This window comes from Pleurodeles waltl, chromosome 2_2, assembly GCF_031143425.1.
Source record: "Pleurodeles waltl isolate 20211129_DDA chromosome 2_2, aPleWal1.hap1.20221129, whole genome shotgun sequence".
Lineage (NCBI taxonomy): Eukaryota > Metazoa > Chordata > Amphibia > Caudata > Salamandridae > Pleurodeles > Pleurodeles waltl.
In genome coordinates, this window is record NC_090439.1 from 604,930,047 (window position 1) to 604,949,233 (window position 19,187).

General features: G+C 46.6%; 1 protein-coding gene across 2 annotated transcripts in view; it reads left to right on the forward strand.

Annotated features, from left to right (window-relative positions):
* The window catches only part of SNTG1 (syntrophin gamma 1), a 3,232,656-nt gene that overhangs the window by 76,440 nt on the left and 3,137,029 nt on the right, over window positions 1-19,187 (forward strand). The window lies entirely within an intron of this gene.

Below are 19,187 nucleotides of genomic sequence, written 5' to 3' on the forward strand. Positions count from 1 at the left end.
CAAGAATCTACATCCCAAAGCTTGACTGGCATTCAGGTGTATATAACTAAAAAAAAAACAAGACCCCAAAATGAACGACACAAGTGAAGCCCGTCCAGCCTTCCTAGACCCTGAGGGGAAGACAAGTCTTTCAGTAAACCCATAAAAAAGGACTTCAGATTGTGAAGGGCAGGACTACAACAGAAGGCAGATACATCTCAAACTTAGCACACTGCCAAGGGGCTCAGTGCCTCCACACACATGGGAAACCCATAGCAAGACATGCACAATCCACTGAAAGACCCATTTCCGCACAAAATGGCAGTGGAGGTTGTAATGTTGTAAGCCAACCTTTTAACCACTTCGTCGCCATTGACGTAATGGTTACGTCCATGGCAGCGCCCGTGTGGCGCCATGGACGTAACCATTACGTCCTGCGACCGGCCCTCGGGGGAAGCGCTAGCGTTTCCCCGAGGGTCGCCCCACCCCACCCCCCCAGGCCATTTCTCTTCCGATCACGTGGGGGAGGCGGAGAGAGGCTTCAAAGGGAAGGAAAGTTATTTCCTTCCCTTTGAAGTCTCTCTTTGCGTTTTGCCAGCCGGATTGAAAGCAATCCGGCTGTCAAAACGCCCACTAGACACCAGGGATTTTTTGTTTTTTTTCCTGAAACTGACATAAGGGAGCGACCCCTTGGGCAAGGGTCGCTTCCAGGGGGGGCATTTTTTTGAAGGCCTTTTCTGAAACCTCTAGGCACCAGGGATAATTTTTTTGTTTACATTCTTGTTTTAGAGGTGGGGAGCGACCCCTTGGGCAAGGGTTGCTCCCAGGGGGGGCATTTATTTTGATGGCCTTTTCTGCCCCCCCTGGGGGCAGATCAGCCTATTATTAGGCCGATCTGCCCCCAGGGGGGGCAGAAACCTCTAGGCACCAGGGATAAAAAAAATTTTGGTTTGTTTTGTTTTTGTTTAGTTTTTTGTTTTAGAGGTGGGGGGGCGACCCCTTAGGCAAGGGTCGCTCCCGTAGGAGGGAAATTATATTTAGGCCATTTCTGCCCCCCTTGGGGGCAGATTGGCCTATTTTTATGAGGCCAATCTGCACCCAAGGGGGACAGAAACCACTAGACACCAGGGAGTTTTTTTTTTTTGTTCGTGAATTTCACGTAAGGGGAGCGACCCCTTAGGCAAGGGTCGCTCCCCTGGGGGGCAAATTTATTTTAGGCCATCTCTGCCCCCCAGGGGGGCAGATCAGCCTATTTCAATTAGGCCGATCTGCCCCCAAGGGGGGCAGAAACCACAAGGCACTAGGGATCTTTTTTTTTGCGCCGTCACGCAAGGGGAGTGACCCCGTAGGCAAGGGTCGCTCCCCGGGGGGGTGGGTGGGTGCACATTTATTTTAGGCCATTTCTGCCCCCCCGGGGGCAGATCGGCCTATTGTTATTAGGCCGATCTGCCCCGGGGGGGCGGACACCTCTAGGCGCCAGGGCTAAAAAATGTTGTGTGTTTTTTTTTTTTTTAGAGATGGGGAGTGAACCCTTAGGCAAGGGTCACTCCCCTGGAGGGGCAAATTGTATTTAGGCCATTTCTGCCCGCTTTGGCGGCAGATCGGCTGATTTTAGGTCAATCTGCCCCCAAGGGGGGCAGAAACCACTAGGCACCAGGGAACTTTTTTTTTTGCGCCGTCACGCAAGAGGAGCGACCTTGTAGGCAAGGGTCGCTCCCCAGGGGGGGGGTGGGGGGGCAAATTTATTTTGTGCCATTTCTGCCCCCCCCCGGGGGCAGATCGGCCTATTGTTATTAGGCAATCTGCCCCCGGGGGGCAGAAACCTCTAAGCGCCAGGGCTAATTGTTTATTTTTTTAATTTTTTTTGTTTGTTTGTTTTTTTAGAGATGGGGAGCAACCCCTTAGGCAAGGGTCACTCCCCTGGAGGGGCAAATTGTATTTAGACCATTTCTGCCCCCCTTGGGGGCAAATTGGCCAATTTTAGGTGAATCTGCCCCCAAGGGGGGCAGAAACCACTAGGCACCGGAGATCTTTTTTTTTTTTTTGTGCTGTCACGCAAGGGGAGCGACCTTGTAGGCTAGGGTCGCTCCCTGAGGGGTGGGTAGGGGGGGCAAATTTATTTTAGGCCATTTCTGCCCCCCTGGGGCCGGCTGATCTAGAGGCCAAAATCCACAGGTAGGCACTTTGCAAAAAACACCTCTGTTTTCTGTGAAAAAATGTGATGTGTGATGGATTCCCCTGGGTCTCTAGTTTTCAAAAATGCACAGGTTTGGTAGGTTTTTCTAGGTGCCGGCTGAGCTAGAGGCCAAAATCCACAGGTAGGCAGTGTTTTCTGTGAAAAAATTTGATGTGTCCATGTTGTGTTTTGGGCCATTTCCTTTCTTGGGCGCTAGGCCTACCCACACAAGTGAGGTGCCATTTTTATCGGGAGACTTGGGGGAACGCTGGGTGGAAGGAAATTTGTGGCTCATCTCAGATTCCAGAACTTTCTGTCACCGAAATGTGAGGAAAATGTGTTTTTTTAGCCAAATTTGAGGTTTGCAAAGGATTCTGGGTAACAGAACCTGGTCAGAGCCCCACAAGTCACCCCATCTTGGATTCCCCTAGGTCCCTAGTTTTAAAAAATGCACAGGTTTGGTAGGTTTCCCTAGGTGCCAGCTGAGCTAGGGGCCAAAATCTACAGGTAGGCTTTTTGCAAAAAACACCTCTGTTTTCTGTAAAAAAAATGGGATTTGTCCACGTTGTGTTTTGGGCCATTTCCTTTCGCAGGCGCTAGGCCTACCCACACAAGTGAGGTACCATCTTTATCGGGAGACTTGGGGGAACGCTGGGTGGAAGGAAATTTGTGGCTCCTCTCAGATTCCAGAACTTTCTGTCACTGAAATGTGAGGAAAATGTGTTTTTTTAGCCAAATTTTGAGGTTTGCAAAGGATTCTGGGTAACAGAACCTGGTCAGAGCCCCACAAGTCACCCCATCTTGGATTCCCCTAGGTCTCTAGTTTTAAAAAATGCACAGGTTTGGTAGGTTTCCCTAGGTGATGGCTGAGCTAGGGGCCAAAATCTACAGGTAGGCACTTTGCAAAAAACACCTCTGTTTTCTGTAAAAAAAATGGGATGTGTCCACATTGTGTTTTGGGCCATTTTCTTTTGTGGGCTCTAGGCCTACCCACACAAGTGAGGTACCATTTTTATCGGGAGACTTGGGGGAACGCTGGGTGGAAGGAAATTTGTGGCTCCTCTCAGATTCCAGAACTTTCTGTCACCGAAATGTGAGGAAAACGTGTTTTTTTAGCCAAATTTTGAGGTTTGCAAAGGATTCTGGGTAACGGAACCTGGTCAGAGCCCCACAAGACACCCCATCTTGGATTCCCCTAGGTCTCTAGTTTTTAAAAATGCACAGGTTTGGTAGGTTTCCCTAGGTGCCGGCTGAGCTAGGGGCCAAAATCTACAGGTAGGCACTTTGCAAAAAATACCTCTGTTTTCTGTAAAAAAAAATGGGATGTGTCCACGTTGTGTTTTGGGCCATTTCCTTTTGTGGGCGCTAGGCCTACCCACACAAGTGAGGTACAATTTTTATCGGGAGACTTGGGGGAACGCTGGGTGGAAGGAAATTTGTGGCTCCTCTCAGATTCCAGAACTTTCTGTCACCGAAATGAGAGGAAAATGTGTTTTGTTAGCCAAATTTTGAGGTTTGCAAAGGATTCTGGGTAACAGAACCTGGTCAGAGCCCCACAAGTCACCCCATCTTGGATTCCCCTGGGTCTCTAGTGTTAAAAAAATGCACAGGTTTGGTAGGTTTCCCTAGGTGCCGACTGAGCTAGAGGCCAAAATCTACAGGTAGGCACTTTGCAAAAAACACCTCTGTTTTCTGTCAAAAAATGGGATGTGTCCACGTTGTGTTTTGGGGCATTTCCTGTCGCGGGCGCTAGGCCTACCCACACAAGTGAGGTATCATTTTTATCGGGAGACTTGGGGGAACATAGAATAGCAAAACAAGTGTTATTGCCCCTTGTTTTTTTCTCTACATTTTTTCCTTCCAAATATAAGAGAGTGTGTAAAAAAGACGTCTATTTGAGAAATTCCCTGTAATTCACATACTAGTATGGGCACCCAGGAATTCAGAGATGTGCAAATAACCACTGCTCCTCAACACCTTATCTTGTGCCCATTTTGGAAATACAAAGGTTTTCTTGATAGCTATTTTTTACTCTTTATATTTCAGCAAATGAATTGCTGTATACCCGGTATAGAATGAAAACCCACTGCAGGGTGCAGGTCATTTATTGGCTCTGGGTACCTAGAGTTCTTGATGAACCTACAAGCCCTATATATCCCTGCAACCAGAAGAGTCCTGCAGACGTAACGGTATATTGCTTTCAAAAAGTTGACATTGCAGGGAAAAGTTACAGAGTAAAACGTAGAGAAAAATTGCAGATTTTTTCACCTCAATTTCAATATTTTATTTTTCCAGTTGTTATTTTCTGTGGGAAACCCTTGTAGGATCTACACAAATGACCCCTTGCTGAATTCAGAATTTTGTCTACTTTTCAGAAAAGTTTCGGTTTCTGGGATTTAGCATTGGTTTCACACCCATTTCTGTCACTGACTGGAAGGAGGCTGAAAGCACAAAAATTTTAAAAAATGGGGTATGTCCCAGTAAAATGTCAAAATTGTGTTGAGAAATTGGGTTTTCTGATTCAAGTCTGCCTGTTCCTGAAAGCTGGGAAGCTGGTGATTTTAGCACCGCAAATCCTTCGTTGATGCCATTTTCAGGGAAAAAACCACAAGCCTTCTTCTGCAACCCCTTTTTCCCATTTTTTTGAAAAAAACGAAAGTTTCACTGTATTTTGGCTAATTTCTTGGCCTCCATCTGGGGAACCCACAAAGTCTGGGTACCTCTAGAATCCCTAGGATGTTGGAAAAAAAGGACGCAAATTTGGCGTGGGTAGCTTATGTGGACAAAAAGTTATGAGGGCCTAAGCGCAAACTGTCCCAAATAGCCAAAAAAAGGCTTGGCACCTGAGGGGGGAAAGGCCTGGCAGCGAATGGGTTAAAGGCCACATTGCGTCATTCACGGTTTAGAATTTTCATATCTGAGGGTCTACATGTGGTTAGAAGCCACAACTGTTTTTCTTTTGGGGGCTGGACACTGGCTACTGAAGTGTTTTCTTAGCTTTACTTAGGGGGAATAGTAATGGGAGAGGTGGTGCTAATGTGTTTATTTTCAATGGATTAATATGCAGCATCCTCCAGTGAGGCCAGGCCTCTCGGAACTCAATTAACTTCTAATCGTACTGTAAGTAGCCAATCGGGTAGTGCAAATTCTATCACAATAGTCAATTTTTTTATTTTTTAAAATATTTCTTCTACATAAATATCAAAAGAGATCAAATTCCAAAGAGACGTTTCCTGGGCTTGAAGGGACCACACCGTTTCACAGTCTGAATGTTTATACTTGGATTTGTTGCTGTGATAATGATCTAAGAGGTTTGCATAGAAAACTCTTCTTGCAGTCAGCACTAAGAAGATATATATTTTGAAGTAATAACTTAGGTGAAAAATGTACGCAGTTTTAAGAAGATATGATTCCCAACTGGAATCCAATGTAGTTGCTGATGTACCCTTGATACACAGCCACATTTCTTCAACTGCCATAGAATTGTTGTTGCCATGGTTTGAACCCTTTTGCACTCTGGCAATGCAGCTTTCTAATTTAACAAAGTACACGAAGTTACAAAATTCTGGGTGGACATGCACAAAAGCTGCCACACACCTGGAAAAGGACAAGTCTAGCAATACTCTAGAGAGGCGGTGTAACTAAACTGAGGGTCGACAGTGTTGAAAAACAATGGTGCAACGCTCCAAGAAAGTATGACTCTTCTCATCGTAATTGTCAGATTTTTCTTGCTCGCCTGTCTTTGAAACTGAGGTGAGAATTTACTTTTCATGTTAAATGTCCTGTTGGAGTTCTGCGTTTTAACTGCTCCTCTGTTGACAAGTGCCTAGCAGCTCATATTTTCACGCTCCATTTGCCAATTGCCAGACTGCTTTATTCTATGAACAGCTTGCTTGTTGCATTTACTAGAGTACACCTGAACTTAGAGCTGCTTTCTACAATATGTTTTCACCGTATTACTTAAAACAATTGTTTGCAGAAAAAGGCCAGAAAGCACACTAAAATGCTAATTTCACTTCCTACATTTCTATAACTCTGTGCCTATTTCCATACAGAGTCCTGTCCTGGAAAGGATTTCAACAGATAATGGTATAGTATTTGTGAGAAACTGGGTTGTTGATTGACTGGAGTGTGAGCCCTGGTCAAGCATCAGCCGCAATCCCTTGCATGGTGAACCACAAAAAGTCACTAAATTAACCTGTGCTTAACCCTGGGTAGCTTGGCACAAAAAACAGTCAGGCTTAATTTAGTGGCTATGTTTTGAGTATTTATGCAGCACACAAACAGCAATAAAGTAAAAACACCAGACAAGAAAAATTCTCAACCAGTTTAGTAAAATACAGTAAATTTTAATAAATGATTTGACACCAAAACAACATAAATTTCATCAATAGAACCGAAGTTATGAATTTTTAACATATAGGTTCAAAATAACGCTTAAACGATGAAAGTGTCAACTTCGGACATCTAGTTGTGTCAGGCCAGAACAAAGTTGAAAGTAAAGGCTGCCCGCATTGGACCGTGTTTCGGATACAAGAAAGGGATTGGACCCGGTCAGAGCTTACCTTCGGACATGGAAACATTTCCGAAGAAAAGTGTCTAAGAAGGTAAAGTTTAGTGGGGCCATGCTGAAGGAGGTTTCTGAGTAACCAGCATCATCGTCAGATGGCCTTGGATCGAAACGGTTGTGAAGATTTCTAGATTCAGACTTAGTTGCTGAAATCATAGGTGAAAAACTCCAGTGGGATGAGACAGAAGGATGTAGTTGAGACAGTTCCACGAGGTTAGACATCCCTTTGACGAAGGACCACTGAAATGGATTTGCTGCTGTAGGAGGAGAACCATGAACTCTATCCCACTGGCAATGCATCTCAGGAGGATAAGTGAGCAGGTTGGTCCTGGTCGCCTATTGATTCTCAGAGTATTTTTTGGCCAAATATTATCCTCATTTTTGAAAAATGCGCATCTGGGCACCTTTAGCACCACAACCAAAGGTACAGAACTCTTTGGGGTTCAGGACTCACTTAGGCTGGGTACAGGAGTGGGTTCAAGATGGTTGGAGTCGTTATGTCCCTGTGGCTCTGAACAGGAGGCCTGCAAACTAGCCCATAAAGTCACTTCTGGCAATCCTGTGTGCAGGTGAAGATACAACACTCAGCAGCACGGCTGGCCTATGAGGGTTCAAGGCAGGCTCAAGGCAGCAAAGCCATCCTTCCAGGAATTTCATCAGTCTTGCAGAGTGCACAGCAGTTCATAGCAGCAAACAGTTCTCTGAGAGTCCTCCCACAGGTCCAGTAGTGAACAGAAGAGTCGGTCTGAAGGTCCTATTTTTATACCCTGGTGCCGTTCTTCTGGAAGGTGAAAATAGCTTCTTGAAAGGTTTTTTGAAGTGTATGGAATCATCTGACTCCCCTGCCCTGGCTCCAGGCTGGCTGCAGTGACAATACAGGGACATTAAGCTCTTTGTGTGGAGGTAGAGCACAAGTTATTCAGGTGTAAGTCAGGCTGTGCTCGGCTCAACCCCCATCCAGTCAGCAGGTGACCTATTCAGTCACACCTAATCCCTCTATTGGGTGACTATCTGGGAAGAATTCAGAAAGTTTAACTGTCAGCTACACCCAGTCATTTGATCCAAGACAGGCTACTGGCACAGGCACAAAAGGGATAAGGGCAGGAAAATGCCAAATTTCCAAAAGCAGCATTTTCAAAATTGAAATGAAAAATCTGACTTTATCATTAAGGAGGGTTTATCAATACAATTTCATAGGTACCAACTGTGATATATGTACCTCCTATCAATTAGGAATTACAGCTTATTAAATGTACCAAGGAATCCTCAATGTTATCCTATCAGAGGGTCAGCCTCACATTAGTGAAAAAATACACTGGGGAGGATTTCACTACCAGGACCTATAAACCTTAAATATACATGTCCAACCATTTGATTACACAGCACCCTGCCCTATAGGATACCTAGGGCCTACCTTAGAGGTGACTTATAAGTAATAAAATGGGAGTTCAAGGCTTGACAAGGGGATTTAAATGGCAAGTCGACATGAAAGTGCAATACTGCATTCAAGTTGCGATGGCAGGCCTAGGACATGTTCTGGAGGGCTGTTTAAGTGGGTGGCACAATAAGTGTTGCAAATCCACTAGGAGCATTTAATTTACAGGCCCTAAGTATATGGCATGCCACTCTACAAGAGACTTACAAATAAATTAAAAATGCCAATTGGTTATAATCCAATTGCATCATGTTTTAGGGAAAGAACACAAGCACTTTAGCACTGGTTAGTAGTCGTAAAGTGCACAGAGTCTTACGGCTGACAAAAAGCAATTCAGCGGAGCAGGAAGGCAAAAAGTTTGGGGACGACCCTGCAGAGGGGGCCAGGTCCAACATGATTTATATCTGAAATTATTATTTTCTGCATTGCTTTACTTGACTAACAGAAATGTTCACACTGCCATTAATGGGACTGCATTTCCCCTGGCTGTGCTTTATTCACAGTGAAGGTGCATTTATGTAGATGCACCATGCTGATGACACCAGCTTACGAGTTAGATGGCAATTATATCATACATGGCGTTTACGGTGAAAAGCAGCTGTGTGAATTAAAATCTTGACAACTGGAAGTTGTTGGGAAAGTGAGCATGATGCACAGGGCTATGTAGCCTAGATACATGTCCTGAAGGAAACACACCATAACAACCTCCTGATAACTTTTGTTTAACCTCAGAACCGAAAGTGCTTGTGCTTAGGGCAGTTTACTCTTAAGGCTTCATAACATGTTTATATTTTTCCAAACACATTCTGGGGGTTCTGAACTATCTAGAGTTTCTTGATTACCCTTTGCAAAAAAGTGTGTGTGTGTTTTTCTTAAAATGGTATCAATGAAAGGTTTTCTGTGCTAAGATCACCATTTTCACAGCTTTCAGAAACAGGCACATATTGTTTTACTACAGTTTTTGCATTTTTAAGTGTTATGTGAGTTTTCTTATTTTTCATGTTTTCTACTTACTTGCAGTTTCTGGTGGAAACATGCATGGAATCATCGGGGGAATCCTCAAAGCTGTACATTGCTGAAAAGTAGACAAAATTCAGAATTCAACTAGCAGCCATTTGTGTAGCTCACTCATGGTTTTCCAAAAGCAGCTAATCATTCAAATAAAAAATAATGAAAATAGGTAGGGAAAACAGAAATATGAAACATTTTCATCTTAAATTTGTTGCCCATTTGTACAGTTTACAAATGTTACGTACCAGGGCATCTGTAAGACTTTTTTATTTTTAAGGATATAGCGGGCTTATTTACAAGGCCCTTGCACCGCCGCTGCATCATTTGTTTTAGCTGCGGTGGTGGAAAAACAATTTCAAATCTACAAAGTGACACTAGAGGCCTCTAGCCCTTGGCGGAAGCTACCAGCAATGATATGCAAGGTAGGCGTTCCCAGGCAAAAAGCCATGCAGAGCTGACTTTAGCTGTGATTTCACTGCATCAAAAATATAACGCCTGGTCAGAGCAAGCATTAAATTGACACAGGGCTTTTTCCAATGGGAGCCTTCCAAGCATTGCTGGAGTAGCGTCATTTTTTGATGGTAGTCCAGCAATGCTTGTTTTTAGTGCCAATAGATGTGTCAGAGTTTCTGACACATCTGTAAAAACGTGTGCCACAGAGTTCTGTATTGTAAATACAGCACATCCATGGTGTTGTTATGGAATCTAAGGGCAGCACAAGAAATCTGATGCGTACGTTTCTTCTAAATGAGGCCCATATTATTTGATGTTTGTCAAGAAACCTGTGAGTCCCAGAGCCAACAACAGAGCTGCAGCTTATATTAAATGTTCATTGTGTACCAAATATGCATCAATTCATATAGTAACATCGAATGAATAAAAATGGATATAAAAAAAATCCTACATATTTTGGAAATATGCACCAGCTACTGAGTTGAGGAAAAATAGTTATTTTTCCATCTTTAAATTTGTGAAAATGCATACTGTCGTGATCCTAAGGGCATTTTGAGAAATGTGCTTTTTTAGGCACAGTAGCTTTTATTTGGAGAGAAATTAAGTCAATTCATAACTATAAATATTCTACCATTTTCTGACCCCACTCTTCTCCTGACAAATACAGTACTTCACATCTGTGGTAGGGCCTAGCACCAGTGACAGTAAAGATCCCAAAACACAATGTGGAAACAACATTTTTGCCCTACAAATGGTCCCATTCTGTGTGAGTAGCCGCAGTACTTCACTATTTGGCTACCACCATGGGTCACCTACTAAACCCAGACATTTCTGAAAAATAGACACCCAGGGGAGTCAGAGGTGGAGTGACTTGTATAGATCCTACTGAGTTTTGTAGCCCAAAATGCCATAAGGTCACAGATTGTCCTCACCTTTGTGTGTGCAAAAATTCAAGTATGTGCAAGGATCTATGAAGTTCCTGCCACACGGCTGTTCCACACTTCATCTGATAACAACAGCTAACCACTAGTATTGCTGGGCCTATCGTCCATGAAACGAACCAGTGAACACTTGGACTGTGTGAAGTCACAGTGGTATGAATAGGGGCTTCACATGGCTGTAGTTTCGGTCCATTCCAATGATGTGGATTAGGTTCTCTACACATGGGAGGCAGTGTTTCAATTGGGAAAAATGTGGCGCTTCATGGTAGTAAGACTTAGGCCATTATCTGGAAGTGCCCTGCTTTATGACACATAAATATAGAAACAATTGCCGATTTTGACCCCTGCTATTTACAAAGAATTCTGTGTAAAAAAATATGCTGCAATCTACACAAGCCACGCCAATATGAATTCTGCTGGCCTCACTAAGTTACCGAAATGCCCATGGCTGGAAGGATTCCCTGGTTGTCCTTTGACTCATAGCCCTAATAGTGCAGCCATTCACTATAGCAAGTGAAAGCAAATTGGCAGCTCTGAGAGTATTGCTTTACACAGGAGCTGCCAGAGAGTGGGTAATTCCCCCATTCTGCCTCCTCCTAGGGTGCAAAAATGTTTGTCTGATGTTGGGGTTGGAAACCTAAAGGTAACATGGTCTAGCACCCCACCCCGTTCCTTTTGACATTATTTTCTCCTGGCAGTCAATTAAGCTTTCAGACCCATGGGTGGTCAGATTGGAGTATTTACCACCCACCTGCCCATCTGAGAGGGGAAGAAAGCCCATCACAATCAATGAAAAAGTGAAAAAAATATAGGTTTGCCGATCTCGGCACTGCACCACGTCCACAACCTAGGGCACCAGGACGTCTTTCCTCTACCCATGGGAAGCTTCTGAGTAACTCACTATGTGGGGTTTTGTCATGGTATCATAGAGCATTAGAACCTACTATTTTACTCTTGTCTTTTCCTGTGGGATGAGCCTTTCTATCTTATTTATTGAAAAATATGATCTCTAAAACTGATTGTATAGTGTTATACTACCAACCCCACACCTAACTAGGTATAATACAAATACTAGAAATGAAGAGAGGGGTCTACCCAATTCACCCTACTAGACCTGGCTAAAGTCAAACCATTATCAGTAACAATCGGTCAATTAGGAGGAAAAAATATATATATCTCTAATTCACATTCAATGAGACAATAAATCTATCACTGGTGATGCAATTTAATTGCTAATAATCCATTCATTTTTATGATTCCCAACAGTTATGACATTTGTGCCTCCCTTCTAATTAGGAGATCGGAGACTGATCTTCCATCTCCTTCAGAGTGTACAACCTCCAAGGCTGTCCACCATATGGCATTAGATTTGTGATTTAATCACAAATAGTTGTACACACTAAAGGAGATGGAAGATCAGTCTCCGATCTCCTAATTAGGAAGGAGGCATGGCTTCAGAAAAGCCAGGCATGGACCGAATGATGAAGATGAAATGTGGGCCCTGATATAAATGGATTGGGAATTGTTCTTGTTGAAAACCTTTGTAAAATAAGTTGGACTTCTTTATAACAATTACTGTATTTCTTAAGAGCAGCACACTGAATTGTAATTAATGGACATCTTTAGAAGCTAATATGTATTGATTACGTTTTATGTGTATTACAGTTTGAGAAACACAAAAATTTCAGTTCGATTTGCTAATGTATAGCAAATGTCGCTAGTTTTTCTAACATATATTCATCACCTGAGATACAATATTCACTACATCGCATTAAAAAGAACAGAATACAGAATTATTAGCAATCAATTCTGAAGGACAAAATTTATCAATATCCATTCAAAGATGGCCGCCACGTAGGGATTAAACCACTTACACTAAAATGGCCGTCACGGAGGTAGTAGAACAGTTAATCATCCGGGTTCCACCATCTCCTCGGTAAAACGAGGAATCAGCATACCCGTGTGGCCAGCGAAGGAAGAATAACCACATCTAGTGTGCTAATCATTTACTGAGTAAGTAGTAGACAGTGCAGACAGTACTTTTAAAATAGGGATATGATGTATCCCCAAGTGACGTAAAGCTTCTATTGCATTATAGGCATCTGCAGGAGATTACCGTTACGATTGAACAACACGCATTTTAAGCGAGATGGGATATAGATAAGTATACCTGGTTTTGGGGTGAGTATAGCATGAGATAGGAAGTCCTCCCCTTAGATAGCGGTAATGGATTTACACATATGATATCAATAAATCACTCTGGTGGCCATGCCCAATAGAGGGTGCACATATATCTTTAGAATGTTTTGTGGGGGCATATAGGCCCTCATTACAATCTGGGCGGTAAATCCCGCTTACTGCCGTGCTGATGGCCGTCAAGATACCGTGGCCACGGCAGAAATCTGCTACAGGTATTACGACCCACATCTCGTAATCCGCCACAATACAGACAAGTCCACCACACCAAAGGTCAGTGATAAACTGGCGATAGCAAAACCTACACCGTCATGCCAACAGGAATACGCCCACGCTATCACGACCCACGAATCAACGCGGCGGTCATTCAACCATGGTAATCCATTGGCGGTACACACCACCGCGCTCAAAATACACACACATTTACAAAACACAATCACATTGGACAATTCGAAACACACACACCTGATACACATACACACACCACTCCCACACACCCAATACACTATAAAACACACACCCACATTACCCACAACCCCTTACAACAAAGTTTTTTCAAGAAGCACAGAGAGAGAGAGAATAGCAAACAGAACACCAGCATCCACAGGAACACAACACCATCACTTATACAACATCCACTCACCTCAAAGAACACACACCAACACAACACATCACACAGCACAACAAACATCACCTCACACATCACCCACACCACATTATGGCACCTCAAAGACACCCCAGGTTTTCTGAGGAGGAGCTCAGGGTCATGGTGGAGGAAATCATCCGGGTAGAGCCACAGCTATTCGGATCACAGGTGCAGCAGACATCAATTGCTAGGAAGATGGAGCTATAGTGGAGAATTGTCGACAGGGTCAACACAGTGGGACAGCATCCAAGAACACCGGATGACATCAAGAAGAGGTAGAACGACATACGGGGAAGGTACGTTCCGTGGTATCCAGACACCAGGTAGCCGTACAGAAGAGTGGCGGTTGACCCCCACAACTAACAACATGGGAGGAGCAAGTCTTGGCGATCATGCATCCTGAGGGCCTTGCAGGAGTAGCAGGAGGACTGGACTCTGGTAAGTCATATCTTTACTATTATATCCCCCCCAACCTACCTGCATGCCATCACAAACTCCTACCCCTACCCTCACACCCATCACCCCAATACCTCACAGATACCCCACTATCACAACCCACACATCCCAATACCAAGCCCTGCATGTAACACCAATGCATGCACACCCATTACACATCTACATGGACACCCATTACCAAATCATGAGCAGTAGAGAGACTCACCTAGGCCACAAAATCACCAATCACATAAGGTCAAAGACAATAATGCAAGCACAGGAGTAGAGGGTAACTCACCCATTGCACAAGATGGCACACACAGATACAATAACAATGCATTTACACTCCAACAGGACCCCTACCCAACGTCACCAGACAGGAGGTTCCAGACATATCCAGTCTCCCCACAGAAGAGGCCAACAGTGATGACGGAAGCTCTGCACGCCTGGATCCAGATGACCAGCCCGGCCCATCAGGGACATCTGGACAGTCGGTTCCCCTGCCACAGTCACAAACCACCACTGAACCTCCCCCCTCAGGAAACACCACCACAGCACCCACCCAGCGGGCCCATGCCACTGTCCCCACGACATGTCAATCAGCAGTGTGTCCACCACTACAGGGACCCCAGGCAAACCCACTAACCCAAGACAATCAGGGACCTGGGGTCAGTGGCAGTTGGCACACGGTTCAGGGGACAGAGGCACAGGATAACAGGGAAGCTGGGAGGACTGCTGTGTGACAGGCAGAGGACAGGCCCAGGGAACCGACCCTCCACGAGGCACTCTCCAACATCATGGGAGCATACCACCATTCCCAGGAGACCATGGGCACAATACTGGCCAAGTTTCAGGAGATCCAGCAGCTGCAGGAGCAACAGTACCTGGGGATCAGGGAGGACTTGAAGTCCATTAACACCACCCTGGTCACCATTGCAGGGGTGCTGGCAGACATGGCCAACACCATGAGGGACACAGTGGCACACCAATGGGCCCCTGACACTAGCCTGAACGATGAACAGCCCTTCACGTCCGCCGGCGCTAGTGGACAGGAGGTCCCGCCACAGGACCAACAGGCCACCAGCACGTCACCCACTGCAGAAGGAGAACCACCCGCAAACGATCCCTGCGACCCAGGCACAAGACAGAGAACATTGCCAAGACCCCGCCAGGAAATAAGACTCTCCTGAATGTCACCCTTCTGTCCCACTATGTCATCCTGACAACCTTGAACTGCCATTACTCCACTTCCTATGCCCCTTTGCACAATTGTCCTGTGATACCAATAGACAGGACTCCACCATGGACATTCCTCCACCATCACACCAGCCCATTGCACAGCCCCCTCCACTTATTAGCACTGAAATAAACACCCTTGAATCACAAATCAATCTGGAGTCAGTCTGTACTTTCACAAATATGTTATTGCAACCTCTCTGAATAATAGCAATGTCAATGTTCATTTTCACATACCAATGTTCTAGAGTTGTTGAGCAGCAGTAAACATAGCAGAAGGCAGAAAGTGGTACTCAGATCTGTAAAATGAAAAGCCAAAGTGAACTGTCAGGGTCCATACACACAGGTAAAAAGGCAGATTCAGGCAATGTCCTACTGTAGTCTGATATGAGAGGAGCAATACCAGTCTCTTACCTGTGTCTCACAGGAAGTATTGCATGATGATGTTGTTTCGGTTGTCTATATCTTCTTCTTCTGCCTCCTCTTCCTCACTGTCCACAGGCTCCACAGCTGCCACAAGACCAACATCAGGCCCATCCTCCTGCAGAAAAGGCACCTGACGTCGCAAAGCCAGGATGTGTAACATACAGCATGCCATGATGATCTGGCACACCTTCTTCGGTGAGTAGTATAGGGAACCACCTGTCAGATGGAAGCACTGGAACCTGGCCTTCAGAAGGCCAAAAGTGCACTCTATTATCCTCCTACTTTGCCCATGTGCCTTATTGTAGCGTTCCTCTGCCCTTGTCCTGGGATTCCTCACTGGGGTAAGTAGCCATGACAGGTTGGGGTAACCAGAGTCACCTGCAAATATCGAGGGGTATCTGTTAGACACACACCAACCCTTAGTGACTCTCCCATACCCAGACACTTATTCAAACTGTGTGGGGACCTTGGGCTCACCTATTAGCCACACACAGTGCCTCTGGAGTTGGCCCATCACATAAGGGATGCTGCTATTCCTCTAAATGTAAGCATTATGCACTTAGCCAGGATACTTTGCATTCACATGAGAGATGTACTGGTCTGCCAAACACACCATCTGCACATTCATGGAATGGTTGCTTTTGCGGTTTCTGTACACCTGTTCATTCCTGCTGGGTGGGACAAATGCCACATGTGTACCATCAATAGCACCAATGATGTTGGGGATATGTCCCAGGGCAAAGAAGGCACCTTTCACTGTGGGCAAATCCTCCACCTGGGGGAAAACGATGTAGTTGCGCATGTCAGACAATACTCTGGACAACACGTTAGAGAACATTGGCTGTGACATCCCTGATGCCATGGCCACTGTTGTTTGAAAGGACCCACTCGCCAGGAAATGGAGTACTGACAGGGCCTGCACTAGAGGGGGGATTCCTATAGGATGGCGGATAGCTGACATCAGGTCTGGCTCCAACTGGGCACACAGTTCATGGATTGTGGCACGATCAAGTCTGTAGGTGATAATGAAGTGTCTGTCTTCCATTGTCGACAGGTCCACCAGGGGTCTGTACACCGGAGGATGACGCCATCTCATCAGCTGCCCCAGTGGACGTGCCCTGTGGAGGGGAAAGGTGAGCAGAGGGTCATACACCACATAGGTTTCACAAGGGGGTTTAGCACAATTGTGATGTAATTGGTGTGTGGTGCTGTCTGTCCATATTTCTGCACAAAAGTGATGTGACGCAGTTAGTTGGCCTGCCATGTGGCCCCCTGAAATGGCGGCTGCCTGACCTGTAAGGAGGGACAAGGGTAAATGAGGTAACTGCGCTGGCGCAGTGCAGCATCGTGGTAGGTGGATGAAGACCGCAGTGCAATTCAGCATTGGTTATCATTGGCCCCTATGGGTTCCAGGAGCCAATGACAATGTACGCCAGCAATGACGGTACGCACCGCCGCGGACGTGACCACCATTTTCTATCTGTTCACTCACTTGATACCTGACCTTCTACAGGAGAGGACCTACACTGCAAGTGCTGCTGTGACCTGAGTCTGGAAGCGACAATGGCTACAATGTCTGGGGAAAGGGCCCCTGCCTTCACCGCGGAGGAGTTGGACAACCTGGTGGCTGGGGTCCTCCCCCAGTACACGCTACTCTATGGTCCTCCAGACAAACAGGTGAGTACGCTGTGAGCATGATGGATGGGACATGAATGTATGGAGTGGCGTGGATGGAAGATACAGGGGGGGTGGGCAGAGGCCAGCATGTGAGGATGGTCAGTGTATGTGTTTCTGGGCCAGGGGGATTGAAATCCATCCTTACTTTGATTTTCCTCTAGGTCAGCGCCCACCAGAAGAACGGTATTTGGTGTGCCATTACCAAGGAAGTGCGGACCCTGGGGATCTACCATAGACGGAGCACCCACTGCCGCAAAAGATGGGAGGACCTGCCCCGCTGGACCAAGAAGACGGCAGAGGCCCAGCTGGGGATGGCCTCCCAACGTGGAAGGGGTGCCCGTCGCACCATGACCCCCCTGATGTACCGGATCCTGGCGTTGGCATATCCTTAGTTGGATGGGCACTTGAGGGCATCACAGCAGCCACAAGGGGGTGATTACAGTCTCATTCAGCTGATTCCGCGCGCTTAATGAGGTGTCTGGGTGGGGGAAGTGGGCCGTGGGTTCCCCTAGGCCAGGGCAAATGTGCCAGGGTAGGGCCATTGTTAGGCAGGCTCTGTGGCACTCCAACCCCAAAAGTGGTAGTGGCCATCTACACCTAGTCAGGCTCCTGTGGGTTCCAGGTGTGCATCAAATGGGTCTAGGCACAGCCCCCCATGGACATGTGATTTTCCCCTGAACTGTTAGTGCATGGCCTATTGCATAGGGCTGCTCCCTGTGTGTTGTGTCCGCCAACGGTGGTGTTGTTGGAGGCATTCACCATGTGTCTCTTCTGTCTTTCCTCCCCTTTTTGTTTTGTCACCCTGTCCTTGTGTGCATTAGCATCATCTGGCGGAGGAGCATTGGCACCAGAGCAGGAGGGAGCTGCAACCCACATGGCCCAGAAGGGTGAAGTTATGGAGTCTGAAGGCACCAGTAGGACGGAGGACGAGCGGAGCTCCACGACGGGGACAGGAGAAGGCACCAGCGACAGTGACTCCTCCTCTGATGGGAGCTCCCTTGCGGTGGCGGGCACCTCTGTGTCCACCACATCAACAGGTACAGCCACCACCCCCACACCAGCACCGCCTTCCCAGCAGCCCCTCAGCGTGTTTCCCATGCCCGCTCACCCAGGAGGGGGGAGTATCTCTTCGCCCCAGGCACCTCAGGCCCTGCTCCAGTCAACCCTGCTGCCCTCAGTGAGGAGGCTATTGACCTCCTGAGATCCCTGACTGTTGGGCAATCAACCATTTTGAATGCCATCCAGGGTGTCGAGAGGCATTTGCAGCAAACAAATGCATACCTGGAGGGCATTCATTCTGGCGTGGCAGCCCAACAGAGAGCATTGCAGGCTCTGGCCTCAGCACTGATGGCAGCCATTGTCCCTGAGTTCAGCCTCCCTCCTCCAACTTCCACTACCCAGACCTAATCCCCCGTACCTCAGCCTATCCGAAGCACACCATCAGACCAGCATGCACACTCATCAACACACAAGAGTGGACATGGCAAACATAAGCACCACACATCCCACAGGCACTCACACAAGCACCATACCCATGCAGGCACACCAACATCCACTGCCTCCACTATGTCCCCACACAAGCACCATACCCATGCAGGCACACCAACATCCACTGCCTCCACTATGTCCCCCTCCTCCATGTCCTCCTCCTCTTTCCCAGTCTCGTCTCCACTCACACCTGCATGCACTACATCCTCAGCCACTACCTCCATCATCAGGACGCCCATTACTACACACCGCTCACGTGCAATCACCACCCCCACTACCATGAACACATCCCCTGTGTCCTCTCCCAGTGTGTCTGTGAGCCCTCCTCCATCCTTCCCCTAGGGACAGGATGTCCAGATCCCAGCCCAGCACCTCAGCCACGAAATTATCGAGCACTGTGGTCCCTGCAAGTACAGTTAAATCGCGGGCAGCACACATCAGGGCTGCCAGGGTGCCACCTAGTGAGACCAAGGATCACCCTATCCCACCACCTGCCTAGGTGAAGAAGGGGCCCCGAT